Source organism: Ovis aries, chromosome X (genome assembly GCF_016772045.2).
Source record: "Ovis aries strain OAR_USU_Benz2616 breed Rambouillet chromosome X, ARS-UI_Ramb_v3.0, whole genome shotgun sequence".
NCBI classification, from domain to species: domain Eukaryota; kingdom Metazoa; phylum Chordata; class Mammalia; order Artiodactyla; family Bovidae; genus Ovis; species Ovis aries.
The window spans coordinates 66362933-66373444 of NC_056080.1; positions in this window are offsets into that span (position 1 = coordinate 66362933).

Consider the following 10512-nt stretch of genomic DNA (forward strand, 5'->3'; position numbering starts at 1 on the left):
AGCTGCTAATTAGGCATTTAAAACCATCAACAATGAGGCTGTGAGGGATATGGGAACTGCTAACTGTTCCAATAGAGTAACTTCCAAGTTTCTCTTTCATGGCCAGGTGGTAAATATTTTAGGTTTTGCAAGCCATATGGTCTATGTCACAACTACTTTGCCACTGTAGCATAAAAGCAGCCAGAGACAATACATAAATGAATCTGTGGCCATTTTACAATAAAACTAAAATCTGAATTGTGTATAATTTTTATACATTATAACCTATTATTCTCCTTTTGAATTTTTTCAACTGTTAAAAAATGTGAACATCATTTGTCACTCATAGGCTGTAAAAGAAAAAACAAAACAAGTAGTGGGCGCATAGGTCATAGTTTTGCTGACTCTTGGTATATAGAAATGGAAGGTTATAACAAAGATGGTCATGCAGATATTTTTTAACCTGAAAGATTATATTTAACATACTCAAGGATACTCTAATGACAGCAAACTTTCTGTTTAATGGACTACTCCTGTTCTTTTTTTAAACTATCTTAACCATTTTTAAGTGTATAGTTCAATAGCATTAAGTATATTCATACTGTTGAGCAACAAATCTCTGTATCTTTTTCATCTTGCAAAATTCAAACTCTATACCTGAGAAACAACTCTTTTCCCTCCTCCCCTCAGCTCCTGGCAACCATCAGATTTTTAAGAAACACTGTGCCAGAGGAGATCTGTCTATAGAAGGGATTTAGGTCAGAGGATGCCAGCTTGCTCACACTATTCCATGCAGTGCCTTATAAAGTTGTCTAATCTACACTAAGAAACACAATTACGTTGGATCAAAGATACACATGCATACGAACATATAGCTGGAACGTAAATTTCACAAAGTACTTACCCTTTGCCAGATGGAGGATAATATTTTTTTCATTTTTAAATTCTATCTTCATCTATTCTTTCCTAATCTATTCTAATCTATACAATTCCGTTTAAAACTATGGCCTAGTTTTAATAGTACCCAAGGAAAACTGTTAACCACAAGCCAAACTAACACACTCATATTTTACACCATATGGGAAAAAGGTAACACTACAAACAAGTCAAAATTATAAAGAAGCAGAAGCTGTGAGGTTATAAGAACATTTATTTAGAAACACACTGTGTTGGCCTGCAGCATTTAAACAAATTTAAACTAATGGCTCAAACTCAGGCTCCTTGTGGAAATTATGTCAATATTGGGCTGCATTTTTACTGGGCAAAAATCAACAGGAGCCAAGGAGCCAACCCATGACTGGGTTGCCTTCTAATTTTAGAGCAATTAAATGACTTTCATCCTTTGGCATGAAAGGTTCATGTTCCAGTGGACCACAAACCCAAACATACCCCCTTAGAAGCATCAACTGCTCTTTACCATTGAATCTGAACTCTTTTCTTCTTTTAAGAGAATTCTCTGTTCCATTATCTATCAAAAGCAGATCAACAGAACAAAAACCAAAACAAAACAAAAAGCAAAGTTTCAAGATACTAAATACCAAAACCATCTTATACATTTATTCCACCTGGACCTTGCATGCATTTGCAACTGCAACCCCTGAAATAAAGGATGGAAACTAAAAGAAATGAAGTAAAGTAAAAGAAACAGAGACTAAGTGCATTAATTATACTAACTGCAACTGCAGAACACAGAAGTAAAGACCCAAAAACTTCTGCTGCTGGTACATAAATATCTAACTAAACTGGGATAAGTCAGGCCTGGTACACTTATGAGGGCTTCCATTGTGGCTCAGCTGGTAAAGAATCTGCCTGCAATACAGGAGACCTGGGTTCCATCCCTGGGTCGGAAAGATCCCTTGGAGAAGGAAATGGCAACCCACTCCAGTATTCTTGCCTAGAAAATCCCATGGACAGAGGAGCTTGGTGGGTACAGTCCATGGGGTGGCAAAGAGTTGGACATGGCTAAGTGAGTTAACACACACATTTGTATTCTTAGGAATACATATTTGTATTCTTAGGAATTATAACTGGGCTATCAAAAGTACTAATCATAGTTAGCTATGTGAACTGAAGCTGAAAGGATAGATAGCAAGCCAACACAATGAAGACAGGTGAGGTCACAAGGGCCAAAAGCAAGCAAAACTTATGACAAGGTAAAGCCCTCACAACTTTAGAAATCAACTATAAGCTAACAAAAATAAATACAGTATATAATTCATTGCGGGGGGGGGGATGAAGCTCTAAGTAAGCAGAATCTATGAATAAGCTAAAAATATAAGGTACAAAAAAAAGTAAAACAAGGTGAATTGGCAAGTCGATAGGCAACAGAAGTAAGACACGAAGGTTAAGAAGAATAGCTAAGTTACATAAATAGTATAATCCTAACATGAAGTTCTACAAGCTCCTGCTGCTGAGTTTCCCAGAGCTTCTCTGGCCCCAGGTCCCATCCCTAAATGGGCATAACCATAAAAAGGTCTCCCAATAATTGGAATTTCATGTGATCCCAGTCATCAGTATCTCCCCATAAGTCACCAGCCAATAACCTGTCATTAGCTCACTGGAGAATTTGTCTCTAACAATCAGAAGTGCTTAACCAATTGTAAGAAGCAAAATAGCCCCTCAAGAGGAATGCAATTTAGGGAATTGGCTATGATCTTGCAGAAAATCCCTTGTTTTAAAGATGCTGTGCAAACCAGCTTGTGACATAGAATTTGTATTTTATACCAACTTCAGAAGGTGAGATTGTGAGGGACTTGCTAGATGCAGCAAATAAGCAGCAAGCAGCGTTAGGGAGCTAAACCAGATAGAATAAAGTAGACATGTCATAGTCTCACTCGTGCCTAAAATTCTTCTGAAGGAAACTGTACTGGAACAAGTCTACCTTAAGAAAGCATTCTTGTGACCAACCATTCCTTGTGTGAATCCATAGCTCTTCAGATCAAAGCTAAGTAAGGATCAGACCTGAGGACAGACATCCACAAGCCAGTCGATAGCGTATGACCAGTCATGACATGAAAACTATCCCCAAACAAGGATGAGGTGAGAAAATTAGATTCAACTTACAACTGAGGAAAAACAGAGGGACAAAAACTATGCAGCTGAAGTGAATGGATATGCAGTGAAAGAACATACCACAGCCTATGTAAGACTCATGAAGGATTTAAGTAAGATGAACTGGTAAGCACAGAAAACAGAAACTAAAATTAAGCAGAAACTATCCATCAACAATCGAATAAAGAACAGAGGATGAAGACTTCCTTGTGGTACAGTGGATAGTAAATCATGTGCCAGTGCAGGGGACAGGGGTTCAATCCCTGGTCTGGGAAGATTCCACATGCCACGGAGCAAGCCCATGCACCACAACTACTGAGCCTTGCTCTAGAGCCTGTGAGTCACCGCCACTGAGCCTACATGCTGCAACTACTGAAGCCCAGTGCCCTAGGGCGCATGCTCTGAGAAAAAGAGAAGCTACTACAATGAGAAGACCCATCCACCAAAACAAAGAGTAGGCTCCACTCACTGCAATTAAAGAAAAAGCCAGTGTGCAGCAATGAACACCCAGCACAACTAAAATAGAAAGAAAGAAAAACAAAAGAACAGAGGATAAGGAAACCAGATAGCAGCAGGAAGAGACTCAAGGATATAGAGAAAGTAGGGTCATGTAGTCATTTGTGAAACTACTGCTTCCAAAGATGGTTAGGTATGGCACTTTTGGATGTCCCATGACTGGGTTGTCTTCTAATTTTAGAGCAATTAAATGACTCCGGATATACCTACAACAGATGAGTTGTGATAGTCTAAAGCACTTCAGGATTATAAAAAGGGAAAGAAAAACATTTCCACATAGAAATCAATACGGGGAATGTCCTAGACCTGCCAAATAACAACTGCTACCTCTACAGTCTCAGGAAACTTAACCCACAGACAATCAGATTCACAATTTAATGACAACTGGGCAGCAGAGAGAACAAGAATACAAACAGATAGTTTGCAGAGAGAAAGATGATACAGAATGGAGGCCACATCTACAGAGACTGCACAAACTCAAGTTATGAATGAGAAAAAGAAAAAAAAACCTAAGTATTCAGTAGCTTAGTAAGCAGAGACATTACTTTGCCAACAAAGGTCCATCTAGTCAAAACTATGATTTTTCCAGTAGTCATTTATGAATGTGAGAGTTGGTCTAGAAAGAAAGCTGAGTGTTGAAGAATTGATACTTTTGAACTATGGTGTTAGAGAAGACTCTTGAGAGTCCCCTGGACTGCAAAGAGATCCAACCAGTCCATCCTAAAGGAGATCAGTCCTGAATATTCATTGGAAGGACCTATGTTGAAGCTGAAACTCCAATACTTTGGCCACCTGATGTGAAGAGCTGACTCACTGGAAAAGACCCTGATGCGGGAAAGATTGAAGGCAGGAGGAAAAGGGGACGACAGAGGATGAGATGGTCGGATGGCATCACTGACTCAATGGGCATGAGTTTGAGCAAACTCTGGGAGTTGGTGATAGACAGGTAAGCCTGGCATGCTGCAGTCCATGGTGTTGCAAAGAGCTGGACATGACTGAGCAACTGAACTGAACTGATTCAGTAGCTAGGAGGCAGAGGAAGACAGAGTATGAGGAAATGAGATGGAAGTGGAAGTAAGATGACATGCAGAAAACCAGAGAAATAAACTGAATCACATTAATAATACCACAATGGAGTCAAGTACTATAAACTTCTTAAACTGATCCAAATGAGCCCATTTCTTACAAAAATTTTGGATTGCAAAGAATAAACCCTGAAAAGGAATATACTGTGGAGTTGGTTATTTTGAAGCAATAAGGTAGTTGTTTGTGGTTGTTGCTGTTTGGTAGCTAAGTCATGTAAACTCTGCAACACCATGGACTGTAGCCCGCCAGGTTTCTCTGTCCATGGGGTTCTCCAGGCAAGAATACTGGAGCAGGTTGCCATTTCCTTCTCCAGGGGATCTTCCTGGACCAGGGATTGAACCGTGTCTCCTGCACTGGCAGGCAGATTCTTTACCACTGAGCCACCAATGTAGACAGTCAAGCAAATCACTTTCACATCCCAGAACATAATACTAATGACATACAAAGAATCCAGTCTGGCTATCACCTGTGCTCAGAAACTTAAAATTGTGAAATATGCACAGAAACAGGTGATCAGTAGTGGAGGCTACAGGTGAAAAACTGCTTTAAGAGGTTATGATGGGAGATGAATCATGAACATGAGGAAATCCACTATGACTTTGAGAGCAAAAGTTATTAAAGCAGAACTTCACAGAGCTGATACTGGCAAACAGCCTACAGGCCAAATCCAACACCATCCCTCTTTTTTATATAAATATAGTTTTACTGGAACACAGCCACATTTGTCTGTTTATGTACTGTTTCTGGCTGCTTTCACTACAGTGGCAAAAACCACATGGTCTACAAAGCCTAAAATATTTACTGTCAGGCCCTTTATAGAAAAAGTTTGCCAACTTTTGCCACAGAGGACAAATAGGCCAGTGGTAGCAAAACTGAGAAGTCACAAAAGAGAAACAGGGGCAGAAAGAATATTTGTCATGTTAAAAAGCAGAACACTAAAGATTCTGAAATTTTTTCTGCTGAGATCCCCACTAGTACTCTTACTATTACCCCCTGAACCCTGAATTTGCTGGACATTTAGACAAATTAAATAACACAGACCAAAAAGAAGATCCTCAGGGGGAAAAGATTTGTATTTAAAAGTAAATAAAGCATGAACTATATGAAACTACAAAGATAAACTGTATTTATCTTTACTATGAAATGCAAAGGGAAAATAAACCATAAACGAAAAAGATACTTGAGATACACAAACAACTTCTATGTCAAATCGAGGAAAATATATCCGTGACATATATAGTAGATTAAAAATCAGTGCAAAAAATAAACTAAAAAATAAGACCCAAGAAAGATATTAACTGTTCCATCTCATTAGGAATCAAATAAATTAAAATATCAAGGGAGACCACTTCTCACTTTGCAACTGGCAGATTTTTAATAATATAGTATATTAGTAAGGATGTGGGAAAAAATAGGTATTTGCATACATTACAGGAATTATACTTTTAATCCAGCCATAGGAAACAAACATGGATATGTGCAAAAACTTATTTACAGGGATGTTCACATTAAGCATTATTCACACAAACTTAGAAGGGCAGCAATTGAACAAATGCCCAAATACCAGATACAAATTATTTTTTACATTATCATGCCAATTAAAATATGTTTGTGCTGTGCTGTGCTTGGTCGCTCAGTTGTGTCCAACTCTTTGCGACCCCTTGGACTACAGCCCGCCAGGCTCCTCTGTCCATGGGGGTTCTCCAGGCAAGAGTACTGGAGTGGATTGCCATGCCCTCCTCCAGAGGATCTTCCCAATCCAGGGATCGAACCAGGTCTCCCACATTGCAGGCAGATTCTTTACTGACTGAGCCACGAGGGAAGTTCAGTTTATTATCAATTTTTTAATTAAACAGATGTTTAAGATGGCATGGGACATGCTTGAGATCTGCTAAATTTAAAAGCTTAGGCGACAAGGTTTCATTAATGACCCTAACATCAACAACTGACAAAGACTGTCACTCCAACCAAAACCTCACTTTGAACATAGAAACAAAGTAGTAAAAAATCAAACAGAAAGTAAAATTTAAAAATAGCAAAGGTATACATGATACTGGATGCTTGGGGCTGGTGCACTGAGATGACCCAGAGGGATGGTATGGGGAGGGAAGGGGGAGGGAGGTTCAGGATGGGGAACACATGTATACCTGTGATGGATTTATGTTGATGTATGGCAAAACCAATACAATATTGTAAAGCAATTAACCTCCAATTAAAATAAATAAATTTATATTTTTTAAAAATAGCAAAGGTAGCAGACCTAATTCAATATTATTGAATACTAGGAAATTTTATTCTGGAAATACAAGGTCATTTCATTTCAAGGAAAGGTATTAAATATAACAAATACAACAAAAAAGACAAAGGAAAAGATTTACTTCCATGTTTAACACTTACTTGACTGAGATCCCTGTTATTACGTCCAGATCACACTTTGAGAATTCAATGGGAGGATTAATTCCTCCTAATCCTGAAAGCCATTTAGGGTTTAATATAGCAAATTACCAAAGCCACAGCCCCCTACATTGCCCCCTACATTGACTGCTAGGAGAGTGATTATATCCCAAGTAACCTGTGTATCAGATTCACTTTTGGGCCTACGTAGGGTAGAAGACATTCTGAAGAAGGCAAACATGGGAAATGATAATGTAAGAATAAGAAGAAATAACAAACATAAAGATAGTCATTTCTAAGTCATACAAAGAAAGACATGTGGCAAGGAAAAGGATCCTTTAAGGGATGATAATATTAACAACACGGTCCATGAAGATTCTATTACTCTACCAAGAACTCAAGCCAATATCTAGATGACTATTAAGTCATGCACATAGTGCACAGATCATAAGACACTTTCCAGTGCTAACTTAAGTATAGCTGTTTTACTGTTATTACAAGTATTTTGAATAAAAATCACCTTGAATGTTTGCTTTATCACCTCAAGTCTTCCTGTCTTTTTATTTTATTTTTACTTTATTTTACTTTACAATACTGTATTAGTTTTGCCATACATCAACATGAATCCACCATGGGTGTACATGAGTTCCCAACCCTGACCCCCCCCCCCCACCTCCCTCCCCATATCATCTCTCTGGGTCATCCCAGTGCACCAGCCCTAAGCATCCTGTATGCTGCATCAAACCTAGACTGGTGATTCGTTTCTTACATGATATTATACATATTTCAATGCCATTCTCCCAAATCATCCCACCCTCTCCCTCTCTCACAGAGTCCAAAAATCTGTTCTATACATCTGTGTCTCTTTTGCTGTCTCGCATACAGGGTTATCGTTACCATCTTTCTAAATTCCATATGAGTGAAGTAAGCCAGAAAGAAAAGTCTTCCTGTCTTAAAGACTTTATGTATACATATTGTAGAGCAAGGATGGCATGCTATAGTCCACGGGCTGAATCTGGGCTGCTACCTGGTTTTGTTAATGAAGTTATATTGGAGCACAGTCCTGCCCACTTGTTTCCATATTGTCTATGACTGTTTTCATGCTAGAGAGTGTGACACCCAACTCTACCACTGGCTGTCCGTTTTACATGGGTGGCAACACCTCTCCAATCCTCAGTTTCATTATCTATAAAGTAGGGAAAAAAAAAAAATCCTACTTCCCAGAGTTAATTTAAAATTAGATAACAAATACGTGTAAAGCACTTGCCTAGAACATAAAAGGCACCTATAACTGAAAAGCACTACTATTAATATATGATTTCAGAAATTTCCAAAAGCTGTGTGTAGGTGCTAGATGACTAGCCTGAAGAAAAAGAAAAAACAACAGACCTGCTGTCACAAAAGCAAGAGAGGATGGATAACATGGCTAGAGAAATACTAGGAAAAGAAAGGGCATTCAGACAGGAAAAGCCAAATTTATACAACCCATTTGGGCCCATATAGAGAAAGTGACAGGAATTTTTAAATTGCATGCTAACATTCATATCCTTATATGTAAACAATGTCATTTCAAAATACGTTGTGGTAAATGACACAGAACTCAGGGACTCTCTTTGTATCAATATTTCCGACTTTTCTGTAGGGAAAAGACCACTTTTCTATCATTCAGGTTACCTGTGCAAGCTAATCTACCTAATTATGCCAACAGAATTATCCAAATACCAAAGAGAAAAACCAAGAACATTATGTTATGAAGGCACCATCTCAAACCATCCCTATGAGAAAAGGTGACTTTTATTGCTCCCATGAAATATGGCAGATACCAAGAAATGATCTGACCCTTGGGTATTAACTTTGGATAGAGGAACTTAAGATAGGGTGGCTTTTGCAGAGATCTCCCAAGAATGGCCATTTTATAGATGCTGCCTCGTTTATGAACCATTTCAGTACTCCTTGAAGCCTATCAGGGGGGTCAATCCCTAAGGAGCCAAAAATGAATGCTGCTGCTGCTGCTGCTAAGTCGCTTCAGTCGTATCCGACTCTATGCGACCCCAGAGACGGCAGCCCACCAGGCTCCCCAATCCCTGGGATTCTTCAGGCAAGAACACTGGAGTGGGTTGTCATTTCCTTCTCCAATGCATGAAAGTGAAAAGTGAAGTCGCTCAGTCACGTCCGACTCCTAGCGGCTCCATTGACTGCAGCCTACCAGGCTCCTCCGTCCACGGGATTTTCCTGGCAAGAGTACTGGAGTGGGATGCCATTGCTAGTCCAATTTAAATGGATTACACTAAAAGATGCTGTTACCTCTGAAATTACTAATCCAAAGTGCTATATTCTTGTCTGCTGCTTAAATAATAAGCTTCTGCTAATGAGCTGGCTTTTGATAAGATGTATGCAGCTCCAAAGGCTGATAAAGAAAAACTCTCAGTTAAGTCTGGTTTGAAAGAATAGACTCTCACCAAAGGGACTGTAATCAGTGCATGCTGACATTATTTATGACATGCAGCTTATGCCACCTAGTTTACTTAGGAACCATTTCAATTCTTCTGATCCTCTGCAGGGTGATCTCAGACTGGGTAAGCATATAACCTACCCCAACCGTTTTGAGAAGGATATATCGTAGACTAAACTGCAGGCTTTAAAATTACTGGCCCCTAGAAATGACATTCCTACAAGCCTCCCTGATAGGAGTCAAGACAATGTCAGTCTTTCCTCCTTCACTTACCTTAATCACTGTGTTACCTTAACCACTGAGAAGACCCACTCTTCTGCTGCATAGGCACTCACATGGAAAATCTGGTAGACTCTATAAAACACTTTTCAAAGATATTCTCCACAGTTCAGCCTAGTGAGGGGTTACAAAAAGGAAAAAGATTGCTTTCATCATCTGTGACCCTCCTATACTCAGTTTGGTCGGCCTCCATTGCACTGAGAGAGGGTGGAAGGTACTAAACAGGAAAATGGGAAGAGGGGAGAAAAACACAGTATTTTCAGGTTCAACTCAACAATTTTTAATGCCATTTTTACACTAAAATGGAAAAACTTCTGATTTAACATTTATGATACACTATTTATTGGTTATTTATTCTTTTGTCTACTCTCACAGGAATGAAAGTCCCATGATGGCAGGACTTTGTTAATATCTAGAACAGTCTCCAGCACTCAGTGAGCACCTAATAAATATATGTTGAAGGAAGGGAAAGTGCCACATCAGAACCATCTCTTTTCTACCAACTGGGGAACCCCACCAAACCACCAGCAACTTACCAAGACTTCCCAACCATCTCACAAGGACATCCAGGGCAATGATGCTTCATTCTGGTTTGCTGATAAACCCACTGGGCATGATGCCTCAGGATAAGTGACAAGTAGGTCTTACTTGTTACTTGTTGCTCTTGACCAGTGACAACATTTCTAGCTGCCCAAGAATCTGCATTTTTAACAAGTATCCCAGGTGACTATATGAATAATAAAAAATTTACATCA